Genomic DNA, 12,973 nt, shown 5'->3' with positions numbered 1-12,973 from the left:
CCAGTCACCAGTATTAAGTCAATATAGTGAAAATGAAGAGGTTGGCATTTTGAAGATGGCTCTAAAGTGCATGGAAGCAGTGTGAAGGAACCTTTGTGTAACTTTTGGCAGGAATCAGTGTTAGCAAGACCTCAACTAACTGGGCACTGGCTGGCTGGCTGGCTAGTAGTGAGCTAGAAGGGACGTCTCTATTGTTAAGTAAACATAAAGTGGTTTTCTCTTCCCTAGGTGGTAGGACTGTGCATAGCAGTAGCCACAGTTTTGGAAAGATGAAGCAAGAGCAAAGAAAAAAGATCTCTTTGGTTCTAGAAAATCTCCTGAAAAAGAGGAAGGCTTATCAGACCCTCAAAGCCATTCAAACAAAGCAGGCACTTTTAAACAAGAAGGAGCCAAAGAAAGGAAAAGAACTCAAGTTTCAGCAACTGTAAAGGTTCCTAAGTGATTCCTGGAAGCAACAACATGACAGGGCCCAACTCAGACAACTAGAAAGAAGTGAAACCTCATGGCTAGGAAGTGCCAGATAAACATTTCTTGGTCTTTACTGTATACACCCAAAGTATTAATGGGATGAGTTTACTAGTGCAGAGGACCACTGCAAGGTTAGCCTAAAGATTTTTCAGTGGTGTCTTTGTCAAAGTTACTCCCCAGACCATAAAAATACTGTGTATATTGGAACCTTATATTATCTGAGGATTTCCAAATCTGAAGTCTGTCTGGGAACTCATCTTGAAACATGGACAAAGCAAGATCAAGAACAAAATCATCCTTTTGACAGACAACACAGTGATTGAGAAGCACCTAGAGAAGTATGGTGTTATGTGCTGGAAGACCTCATTCATGAAATTGCCTTTCTGGGGAAGAATTTCCAGGCAATTTCTGAGTTCTTAATGCCTTTCCATCTCTCATGCTACCAAGAAGAGAGTGGGCCTTCTCAAAGAGGTGGGCTTACTTGGCTATGGAGGTGAATGCACCAATCAACTCATTTGGCTGCTGAACTAAACTGAGAACTCTGAAAGCACAGTGCAGTGGAGGCATGTGTTTTGTCTTTTGGAATTGTTATCCAGTATCTTCAGAAAAGATTATTTTCTGCTGTATCTTCAGAAACTAGATAGAAGGGTCGGGAAAAAGATGATGATGTTTCTGGTGGCACTTCTCATTACAGCCCAGTTCCAATGAAAAGTTCCAGTGTGTTTTCCATATTGTCTGCCACTACCGCCTCTGAAATCAGCAGAGGACTCATGCTATGGAGGAGGGAGTCCTGCTATGTCATATCTTCTATCCTGGGGTTTAGTGTTGGTGAATGAATACCCAAGCATGAATACAAGACAGTAGAGGACCAAGACCAGGGACATACTTGAACCTGGGGGTTCCTTGGGTTTTGTTTTGGAAGGAACTTGAAATACAATTACAAAGAGGAGCACAAAATAGTGCTCAGTTGTCTCTGCTATAAGTCTATTGTTCTAACTTTTTTCAGTGATGGCTTTATGGGTTCTCAGGCTTGGCTGGCTCCTAAGTGTATCTGGTGGCTTCCTTATCCTAGCCCATACTTGGATCAGTTCCTTTTTCTAGCTCAGGATTTTAACCTATTCTTGGGTTTATGGGAAGGGAAGGATCCTTTTCCCAGGAAAAAGCATACACTCAAATTTTTACTTGGAAGTTATATGTTTATAGACTCTTCTCTTTTTTTTTTAAGATTTATTTATGATAGACAGAGAGAGAGAGACAGGAGGAGGGAGAAGCAGGCTCCATGCAGGGAGCCCGATGTGGGACTCGATCCCAGGTCTCCAGGATGGCGCCCTGGGCCAAAGGCAGGTGCCAAACCACCGAGCCCCTCAGGGATTCCCTGTTTATAGACTCTTCTTAGGAACCTATGCATCTTATGTGAGGAAGTCCTGCACTATCAGGAGTGGTCCCCTGAGTCCTGACCTTGTTAGTCTCCTGTGGTTCTATGTCTGTGGAAGACCAAAGTTTACCAAGATTGTTCTTTCCTTGGAGTCAATTGAGTGTTTCCTATTAGGAACACAGTGTTTGATTCCCAATTCCCCTAATCATCTAACTAAGGAAAATACCCACCATGCATTCCTGCTGGGTTTTAAGATGGGATTTTCTTGGTTTGGCATGGATGAAGTTAGTACTATTAGGTCTTTTAGGCCCCAAATAGGTTTAATTGGACTCTCCTTGCATAGCCTAGACTCCAAAAGTATTTCCCTCTACCCTTCTGATAATGATATACTAGACTAACACTAGAGCTCCTGGAAACATGAGACCTAAAAAGGGGATGTGATCCTGCCTGTGTTATTATCAGGTGGATGATGATACATGGGCCTTTTTAGGTGGGCCTTCCTCTGCTCCTGTCACTTTGTTGCCTCAACTGCCATCTGAGTAGCTGGTGAGGGTATGCCAGGCATAAAAGACTTGAAAATATACTTAACCAGTGTGTCCCTTGGTCCCGTAAGCTTTGCTGCACTTTTGGCTCATGTGGCCCTCAAACGAAGCCTTGAGGTTGAGTTAGAAGTATAACAATGCTTTAAAATGTACCAGCTTATGGGGTAATTAAGTTGGTTGGCTCAAGAGTTAACTTGCCAGGAATAGATGTTAGAGCTTATTCCTATACTTTAAAACACTGTGAAATCTCTTTAAAATGATGTACAGAAAAAGAGCAGCTGTAAATGTGAAAGCCTAGAGTTTCTATCCCAGATCTGTTTCATACTAAATACAAGAATAATGTTTCCATTCTTGCCCACAAATTGGGGCTAATATAGTCCAGCATGTGTGCCTCACTCATATAATTGTTCAAGGGTTTTAAGCAAAATAATAGTTTTAAACTTAGAATTCTATGTAAATAAATAAGAGGTTATGAAATTAAAAAAACTGTCATTCCATTGTTTTCTGATTTACATTTTTCTGATGAGAATCCAGTGGATGTTCCATTGTTCCTTTCCTGTATGTAGTATGTCTTTTTCTTATGTATGTTTTGAGATTTTTATTTTTAATTTGGTTTAAAGCAATTATACCCAGATGTGGTTTTCTTTGTGTTTATCTTGCTGTGGTTCATTCCTCCATCATGACCAGAATGAGAGTTGAGATTTTCAAAACCAAGTTTTTAAATGTTCATTTCTTGCTGAGGGGATGAATATAAATATCCTTGGGGACATTAGTTATTTGGTAATAAACAATGTTGTCTGAAGATTGTTTTTCATTAAATTTGGAGACTTCTTTGACTAATACTCTTATAACATTTTTCCCCTGCCAAAATTTTTCTTCTCCTGTTTGAATTTTTATTGCACATATGTTAGATGTGGGACTTTATAATACTCAACTAGTCATTGAAGTTCTGATCATTTTTTTTTTGCCACTCTTTTTTTCTTTCACTGTTTCAGTTTGCATAGTTCCCATTTACCTATCTTACAGAGCTTTTCTTTTGCAGTACACAAACTACTTTTGAAGTCTAATTATGCTAATTTTTAAAATTCCAGATATTTTTTAGTTCTACAATTTTCATTTACTTTCCTCCGTTTCCTTTTATTTGCTGAGTTTCCTCTACCTGTTCACTCATTTATTCACCTTTGTTCTTAGATTTTTTTAAAAAGATTTATTTATTTATTTATTTATTTATGATTGACACAGAGAGAGAGAGAGAGAGGCAGAGACACAGGCAGAGGGAGAAGCCGGCTCCATGCAGGGAGCCTGACGTGAGACTCGATCCCGGGACTCCAGGATCGTGCCCTGGGCCAAAGGCAGGCTCCAAACCGCTGAGCCACCCAGGGATCCCCTGTTCTTAGTTTTTTGATCATATTTATTATAGCTGCCCAAAATCTTTGTCTACTAATTCCAATATGTCTATCATCCCTTGAGTCTTTTTCTGTTTTCACCCTCCTCCTATTTTGGTCATATTTTTCTGATTTTTCAACTGCCTAAACATTTTTATGCTGGAAATGGAGTACTATTGTCTAAAGTCTGAATTTATCTTTTTTTAAAATTTGTCTTCTTATAAAGAATGTTGGACTTTATTCTGACAGAGAATTAATTTACTGGTAGTTCCACATGTTTCTCCTAAGGCTTGGTTTTAAATTTTGTTAGAATGGGTCCAGAGTATCCTTTATGCTTGGGTTATAGTAGTCCTCCTCCTAAATCATGACTTTTCTGGTCATGAGAGAAGTGGGCTATCTCTCAGCACTATGTATTCTCTGGTATTTACACTCAGCTCACATTCCTGAAGTAGCTGCTCCTTACTAGGCTTCTCCCAGTTTGACTATATGCATGCACAGGTACTAAGTCAAAGATTCACAAGGACACCTATGTAGATTAATGGGGCTCCCTTTCTGCTAAGCTCTCTTATTTCTGATATCAAAATCGGGCTCCTCCAGTAGTCCCAAACCTCACACTCTGTTTCACATGGCCAGCTATTTCATATTGCTGCTGTCTCTTCAGGCTCCATTACCCCAGGCCAATTATAGGTAGAGCCAGAAGTTAAGATGTTAAAACTCAGTTCATTTCTTGCTCACTAAATAATTGGATATTCCCCAAGACAGTTATTTGGTGACTGGACGATATCCTCCATCACAAAAATACATGTTTATTGAGCAGTTTCTTATGCCAGGACTTATACTACATGCTTTACATGTATTTTCTCACTTAATTTGCAAATAAATCAATTAAGAATGGATATTCCTATTAATACCATTTGAGAAATGAAGAAAATAAAATTTAGAGTGTAACAAAGTCTTGCCCAAGAATCTGATGATTGGTTGAGCCAGAAATTGAACTCCGGATTAAAACTCCAGAGCAAACTTAAAAACCATGCTAGTTTGATTGTTTTGTACTTAAACAAACTGCTTATATAACTAAAGCTATTTCTTCCCGTGATAATTATTTTCCATAACAGAAAATACAGCAATCTTTATGGGCTCACTACCTCTGAAAAGCCTGGTGGATGTATGTAATGGCTCTAAAGTCATCTTTATTATATCCTCAAACCCAAGAATGGGGAAACTGAAAGTCTTGCATTAGATTTTTTTCTAAAGGGAAAATAAATTGATTTCCTTAAACTGGAATAGGAAGGAAGGAAAATAAATGTAATTTGCTATTTGTTAAATAAAAGTACAGATACATTTTATAAATTAATACTTGATTTTTTTAGAGTAGTTTTAGGTTCACTGCAAAATTTGAACATAAAATTACAGAGTTCTCACATACTCCCTCCTCATATACAGGAAGCCTCCCCAATCATCAACATCCTACACCATTGTGGTAAATTTGTTATAGTCAATGTGCCAAAATCCACACATCATTATCACCCAAAGTCCATAGTTTACATTTGTGTTCACTCTTTGTGCTGTATATTCTATGAGTTTTGAAAGAATGTGTAACAACATATATCTACCATTACCATATCATAATTTTCTATATTAGTGAAACAAGTAAGTGGCTCTATATACTTAACTTCATACAAGGCTCACTTATGCCTTACATTGAAAGCACTGTGGGAGCTCAATTATGGAGCAAAACAGGAAAAGTGACTGCAGTCTTTGACAAAAACTATCAGAAAGTAAAGAAACTGTGAAAACATCCACTTAATATTGAACAGATTGTCAGTGACTATTGTTATTACTATGTACTCACTTCCAGTAACTTTTTTCCTTAGTAGAAAGAAGCAAACCAGCAGAAAATAGGCTTTCTTCACTGCTAGGCCCCATGCCTTCTTGTTTTGTCTTATTTCATGCACCTTCTTTTCAAGACTTACCTTTTTATTGTTTTCTATCTCAACACATGCCATCACCACTAACCTCAAGTCCCCATGTTGAAATACCAGAATTACATTTTTTCCCTCTTTCTTGTCTTCTGCACATACTTTAGTGCTCAAGTCTTGCGAGCTCTGTCTTCATTCCAGCCCTGTTCTCCTTCTCATATTATCTTAATTCAGGCCACTAAGTCTCTCACTACAATAACAGCCAATTAACAATTTTCCCTACCAGCAATCTTGCCCCATTTCTGTTCCTTTTTTCAGACTAGTGTTAGTAAGAATTTAGGTCAGTTTATTTGACCAGGACATGAAAATCAGTGGTCTACAAGACAGAATTTTATTTCTATTTCACATAAATTCTTAGCTTGTATGAGACTTCCATTCTGCAAAGTTGCTAGAGGTCTGGAGTCCTTCTGTCCTGTGGCTCTATAACTCCTCTGATTATTTTCCCCACCATCTTTCTGCCTTGCTCTGACTCAAATTTATGGAAAGGAAAGAGTACACAAGACATAAGCCATAAGCAGAACAAATTATCCTACTCAAATCCAAGAATTTATTCAGATGCCCATACAGGGCCACAATGTGGGCTGGGAAATCGACTTTTTATTCTGAGTGCCCATGGACCTAGCCACACTCAGGAGTTCTATAATTGTAAGGGAAAGGAAAAGAAGAGATATTAGATTCAATTAGTAGTCTCTGTCATAAATCTGTTGCCAATTACTGGACATAATTTTGGTCTACAGACTCAGTAAAATATCATATTTTACTTTTCATTTAAATTAGCTGCAAAGCCTCCATCTGGTTGGGCTTGTGGAAAATTCAACCTTACTCATTCTTAGCATTCGCTTCTCTTGGATTTGCACCAAGCATTTAGGATCTTGTCTTACGTAATGCCAAAGCTTGACAAGGTCCCTCTGACTGTCAGTCATCAGATCATGCTGGTTCCTGCTGACACTGCCATCCCAGCCTGCAGGGATCCTTCAATCTGATACTCTGCTGCCCTGCTCCTTGCCTTTACTGGCATGCAGTATCCAGTGAAGCTGGAGATTCAAACCCAGGACTCAACATCCCAAGTGCAACATATGTTCATTTGTTCTGTACTGCTCTCAAATCATCAGTCTCATTCTAATTCTCCAAACTGGTAGAAAAACTTTTTAGCCTGGGAAACCTAACAACCTACCTACTACCAATGAATCAATCATCTATCTTCATGTCTCGTTTTCCAAGAGGCACCTTTCCCACACTCTATTCTCTCAGTAGATTTAAGATTTTGAAAACAATAGCCATGGAGGCATGCCCCACACCTTCCTCAAGGCAAGGAAGATGCCTTGATCTACATGAATAGGGGAAGAAATAAAGAGGAAAATATGGGTGAAAACATAAATTAATAACTAAGAGAAAAATCCCACTAGAGTTACTTTCCTAAAATTAACCTGGGTCACATCCTTTTGACTAATTATAATTCTCCACTGTCTCCCCATGCCATCTCTCTAACCCATGACATTCCAGCAAACACCTCAGTCCCCCTTCACTCAATGCCATTACTCCTTAACAGGGCGACATACCTCTTGCAAGTTGGATTCAACCAATGCATTTACTTACCTTATGCCAAGGCTGAACTTCTCTATTTTACCTTGACATATTTTTGTGCCTTTAATACTTTCAATTCCTTCAGCTTGGTATCTTCTAAACAACTTCTAACTTTTCATCATGAAAATTCCTGTTTGCTCTTCAAGACTAGATAGAATGCTGAGATACAGTATTTCCCAGGAAGCTTCCCCTACAATCTCAGGTGTCTTGGTGTACTTTTTAAGATACCTAACCTCTACAATGTGCTCATATACAACAGAAAGCTCTCAGTAACTGAGACCCACCCTCCCTTCCCATTTCAGACACCCACCATCCTTTGGTTTAAGCTTCATTTAAAATACATATATTTATACCTATCACTACTTTATATGTAAATGGACTAAATGCTTTAATCAAAAGACATAGGGTGGCTGAATCAATAAAAAACAAGACCTATCTATACACTGCCTACAAGAGATCACTTCAGATTTAAAGACACATGGAGAATGAAAGTGAAAGGATGGAAAAGATATTCCATGCAAATGGAAATGAAAACTGGAGTAACAACACTCATATCAGACAAAACAGACTTTACAACAGACTGTAACAAAAAATACAGAAGGGCAGCACATAATGATAAAGGGGTTAATCCAAGAAGAGTATATAACATTCATAGATATTTATGTACCCAACATAGGAGCACCTAAATATGTAAGCAAATATTAACAGACATAAGAGAAAAGACGTCAGTGATAGTCAGTTGCACTTCTATACACTAATGAACTGTCAAAAAGAGAAATTAAGAAACAATTATTTACAATTGCCAAGATCTGAAAGCAACTTAAAAGTGTCCATGGAGAGATGAATGGATAAAGAGGATGTGGTACATATATATAATGGAGTCCTATCCAGCCATGAAGAAGAATGAAATCTTGCCATTTGCAACAATATGGATAAGACCTCAAGGATATCATGCAAAGTGAAATAAGTCAGACAGAAAAAGACAAATACTGTATGATTTCACTTATATGTGGAATCTAAAAAACACAGAAAACAAAAAACAGAAACAGATTCATAGATATAGGAAGCAAACTGTTGGTTACCAGAATGAGGTGGGGTTTGAGTGGCAGGCAAAATCCATGAAGGGGATCAACATATAAAAACTTCTAGTTATAAAATAAGTAAGTCATGGGGATGTAATATACAACATGAGGAATATAGCTAATAAGATTGTAATAACTTTGTGTGGTGACAGATGGTAGGTAGAATTACTGTGGGACTCACTTCATAATGTGTAACTATCAAATCACTATGAGACAAATAGGGCATTGTATGTCAACTATACTTCAATTAAAACAAATTTGAAGAGAGAAAAAAAAGAATACACATTGTTAAATGTCTGCTTCATGCACCAGATATGATTCTCTCCAGGACAAAATGATAGCTTAGTTTCTGTTCATAGATTATGCTTGCTTAGCAATATACTTGCACATGAAAGGTGCTCAAAGATGCTGTGTTAAATTCCTAGGGTTTCCATAACAAGTAACTACAAACGGGGTACAACAATAGAAATTATTTTTCACAGTTCTAAAGGCTAGAAGTCTAAAATCAATCCATTCCTTCTGAAGGCTCTAGTAGAGAATCCTTGTTTGCTTCTTTTAGCTTCTGATGGTTCCTTGAGTTCCTTGGCTTGTGTTTAAGTAACTCCTATCTCTGCTTCCAAGTTCATATAGCCTTCTCCTCTTCTCTCTTTGTCTTCTCTTCTGTGTCTTAAAAGGACACCTGTCATTGGATTTAGGGCCCAGTCAGACAATCCAAGATGATCAGTAAAGACCTTTTTCCAAATAAGGTCACAATCGTAGGTTCTGGGTTGATATATATTTTGTGGGGGCTACAATTTCAATTAGCAAAAAGTATTTAAAATGAATGACTAAATGAGTGCAAGAGAAAAAAGAACTCTGTGAACAGATGTGTTTGCACAAAAGATGATAAGAAATGTTTTGTTTTTATATCTTTGTTACCTTCTATTTGTAAGTTCACTTTGTAGATAATACATCATGCTTGCTGCTTTTCTGCATGTTGACAGAATTCTGTTATGTTAAATAACACAGCAGTTCAAAACTTAAAGTTGTTAAATGAAAAGACACATTAAGAAATCTATATAATCTATATAACTATACTACTTTCTTTTAATGACATAAATTTTTGAAAAAAATTATGCTTTAAAATTTATTTTATGTATGAAACTACAAAAAAGCTCAAATAACTAAGCAATCCTGAGGAAGAAGAACAAAGATGGAGGCATCACAACTCCATATTTCAGGATATACTCCAAAGCCGTAGGAATCAAAACACTATGGTACTGGCACAGCAGATCAATGGACACACAGATCAACAGAACAGACTAGAAAACCCAGAATGAAATCCACAATTATATGGTCAATTAATCTATGACAAAGGAGGCAAGAATATACAAAAGGGAAAAGATAGTCTTTCTAATAAACATTGCTGGGAAAACTAGACAGCTACATGCAAAAGGATAAAAATTGGACCACTTTCTAATACCATACACAAAAATAAACTCAAAATAAATTGAGAACCTAAATGTGAGACCTGAAACTATACAACTATTAGAAGAAAACATAGGCAGTAATTTCTTTGACATCAGCCATAGCAGCATTTTTCTACATATGTCTTCTAAAGCATGGGAAACAAAAGCAAAAATAAACCATTGCAATCACATCAAAATAAAAACCTTCTGCATAGCAAAAGAAGCCATCAACAAAACAAAAAGGTAACATACTGAATGGGAGAACATATTTGCTTGCAGTTATATTCTGATGAGGGATTAATATCCAAAGTATATAATGCACTTAAACAACGCAACAGCAAAAACAGAAACAATCCAATTAAAAAATGAACAGAAGACTTGAATAGACATTTTTCTAAGAAGACCTACAGATGGCCAACAGCCATATGAAAGGATGCTCAAATTCACTAAACATCAGGGAAATGCAAATCAAAACCACAATGAGATACCACCCCACACTTGTTAAAATGCTTAGAATCAAAAAGTCAAGAAATAACAAATGTTGGTGAGGATGTGGAGAATAAGAAACTCTTGTGCACTGCTGAGGGGAATGTAAATTGGTACAGTCACTGTGGAAAAAGTATGGATGCTCCTCAAAAAATTAAAATACCATATAATCCAATAATTCTACTACTGGGTATTTATACAAAGAAAATGAAAACACTAATTTGAAAAATACATGCATCCCCATGTTTATTGAAGCATTATTTATTTACCATAGCCAAGATATGGAAGCAATCCAAGTGTCCACTGATAGGTGACTGGACAAAGAAGATGGTATATAAATATATATATAATATTCATATACACACAGGAATATCATGCAGTCATAAAAAGGATGAGAAGGATGAGATCTTGTCATTTGTGACAATATGAGTGGATCTAGAGGGTACTATGCTAAGTGAAATAAGTCAGTGAGAAAGAAAAATACTTCATGATTTCACTCATTTGTGAAATCTAAAAATCAAATGAATGAACAAACAAAAAACAGAATCAGACCCACAAACACAGAGAACAAACTGATGGACACCAGAGGACACATAGGCAAAATGGGTAGATGAGAGTGGGAGATAAAGGCATCCGGCTTTGGAATGAATGAGTCATAGGAATAAACGGTAGAGCATGTGGAATGCAGTCAATGATATTACAATAGTGTTGTATGATGACAGAGCGTAGCTATACTTGCGAGCACAGCATAATGTACAGAGATGTTGAATCACTATGTTATACACCTGAAACTAATATAACATTGTGTGTGGACTATACTTAAAAATTTTGAAAAAATAAAACTCTATTTCATACGTGGCCCTCTTTCTCTCTCCTCAAGTAACACATAAATTGAGAGGCTACCACACAAATAGAACAGGGGTTTTCAAATAGGCATTTCTACATATAGTTACCTTGCTCTCAGTTCCTCAAAATAAAGTCTACTTTAAAAAACAGAGCTTATAAGACTGACAGCTATTTCTTCTTGTGGAGAGTTATATTTGTATACTTTCACAAACAGAACAGGTTGGGAAGTTACAGACCTAGAGAAATATAATAAAAAGATCCAGATTCATTTTCTGTTGGGTTTTAATATAGTAATTTTCTCTTTCCACTTTCAATGACTGAAAGATTTAATTTGGGTAATGCCACAGCAATGTGGTTTCAAGAAGAAAAAAATGTTCAAATATCTACTTCCCAGTTCCTCACTTAAGAATAATTTGCTATAATATATATTGAAATATCTTAAGAAGTTTCCTTCTGCTGGCATTTGTGTCCATTCTTATTTAAATATAAACATTCTTATTTAAATAAAACTTTGAAATTTAAATATAGTTCTCAAATAGGACTCTAAGCAAAATACAATTGTTCCTTTGACGTATTTCAAAACAGCACCACCAAATTTTGTTATGAGAATTATAAAAAATGTAAAATGAATCAGACCCACAATATTTATTTTGTCCATCAATATTTATTTTTCAATATAGTTTTCTCCTGAGAATGAATATTGAAGTTTTTCTGAGAGGCTCATGGATCTTTATAGACAGCAAATTGTCACCATGGGACACCTAACTTTAAGCCTTTACTCTGGGAGACATGGGCAGTAGGGGTGTTAAAATGCTACAGTCAGTTCCCAAGATGGCAACAGACTGGGGAAAGAAGGTATGTATAATCAATGTATAATCACCATGGGTATACTCCCCTCTGTGTAGTTCTAAGCAGAACTGATGGGCCCCAATTCACATTCTCCTAAAAGTCATGCATACTCCCTTTACGTAATAGCTCCTCTTCTCTTTTCTTCAAGTCTGTCCTCATTCTTCCATTAAACCCAAGAATCACAACCAGTCTGGCTGCCACTTCTTCCCTTAGTGCTCAAGAGAAGCACACTAATTGATCACAATACTTTTTATTGATAAGCCTAGATTTGGTCTTAAGCACAAGGTTTTAGGCAATCATTTGCCCTTTCAGAAATGTGCAAGAGAAGAAAATGTTGCCATCCTTGCCATAATTCTTATGATGGGATCTGTCTAACCTGCCCAGCTCTTGCCATACTCCTTCCCCAGGGAGGCTGCATCTTGCATCCTGTATCTCCTTGCTACCAATAAGAGTCTTTCTAAGAATCACAGTCTGGCTTTAAGTAGGGCCCACTGCTCGAAATTCCCTTACCCTTACTTATATTGCCAGGCTGGCTGGAGTCCTTAGAATATAGGCTTGCCTGGATCAGATCTTGGACTATCACACCTTTTAACTACTGTATCCTGGATTCCATTGTCAGAAAAGCTTCACATCTGTGTGCCTTTGTGCTGTCCCTTGTCACCCTGCCCTGACTTCTGATTCCCAGTGACCGGAACTCCTGAGACTCAGACACATTTTGTTTCAAGAATATTCCTGCTAAGAAAACCCAAATATCAGTCCCAGTTGTTTTATTTACTCTATGCATTTTTGTTAGAATTAAATGCAGCAATTCTTATGAGGCAATTAGCTTGGCTCCCGTACAGAGCACACAATCAATAAACATTAGCTGCTATAAATTCTGTTATCATCATAAGCATCATCACTTCTATTAAGATTTCCATCCCAATTCC

General features: G+C 37.0%; 1 pseudogene; it reads left to right on the top strand.

Moving 5' to 3' along the window:
* Window positions 1–269: 269 nt before the first annotated feature.
* On the top strand, window positions 270–999 carry LOC112919612 (large ribosomal subunit protein uL30-like; annotated as a pseudogene).
* Window positions 1,000–12,973: the final 11,974 nt, after the last annotated feature.

This window comes from Vulpes vulpes, chromosome 4, assembly GCF_048418805.1.
Source record: "Vulpes vulpes isolate BD-2025 chromosome 4, VulVul3, whole genome shotgun sequence".
Taxonomy (NCBI): Eukaryota; Metazoa; Chordata; class Mammalia; order Carnivora; family Canidae; genus Vulpes; species Vulpes vulpes.
This window is presented reverse-complemented; position numbering and strand designations above follow the sequence as displayed.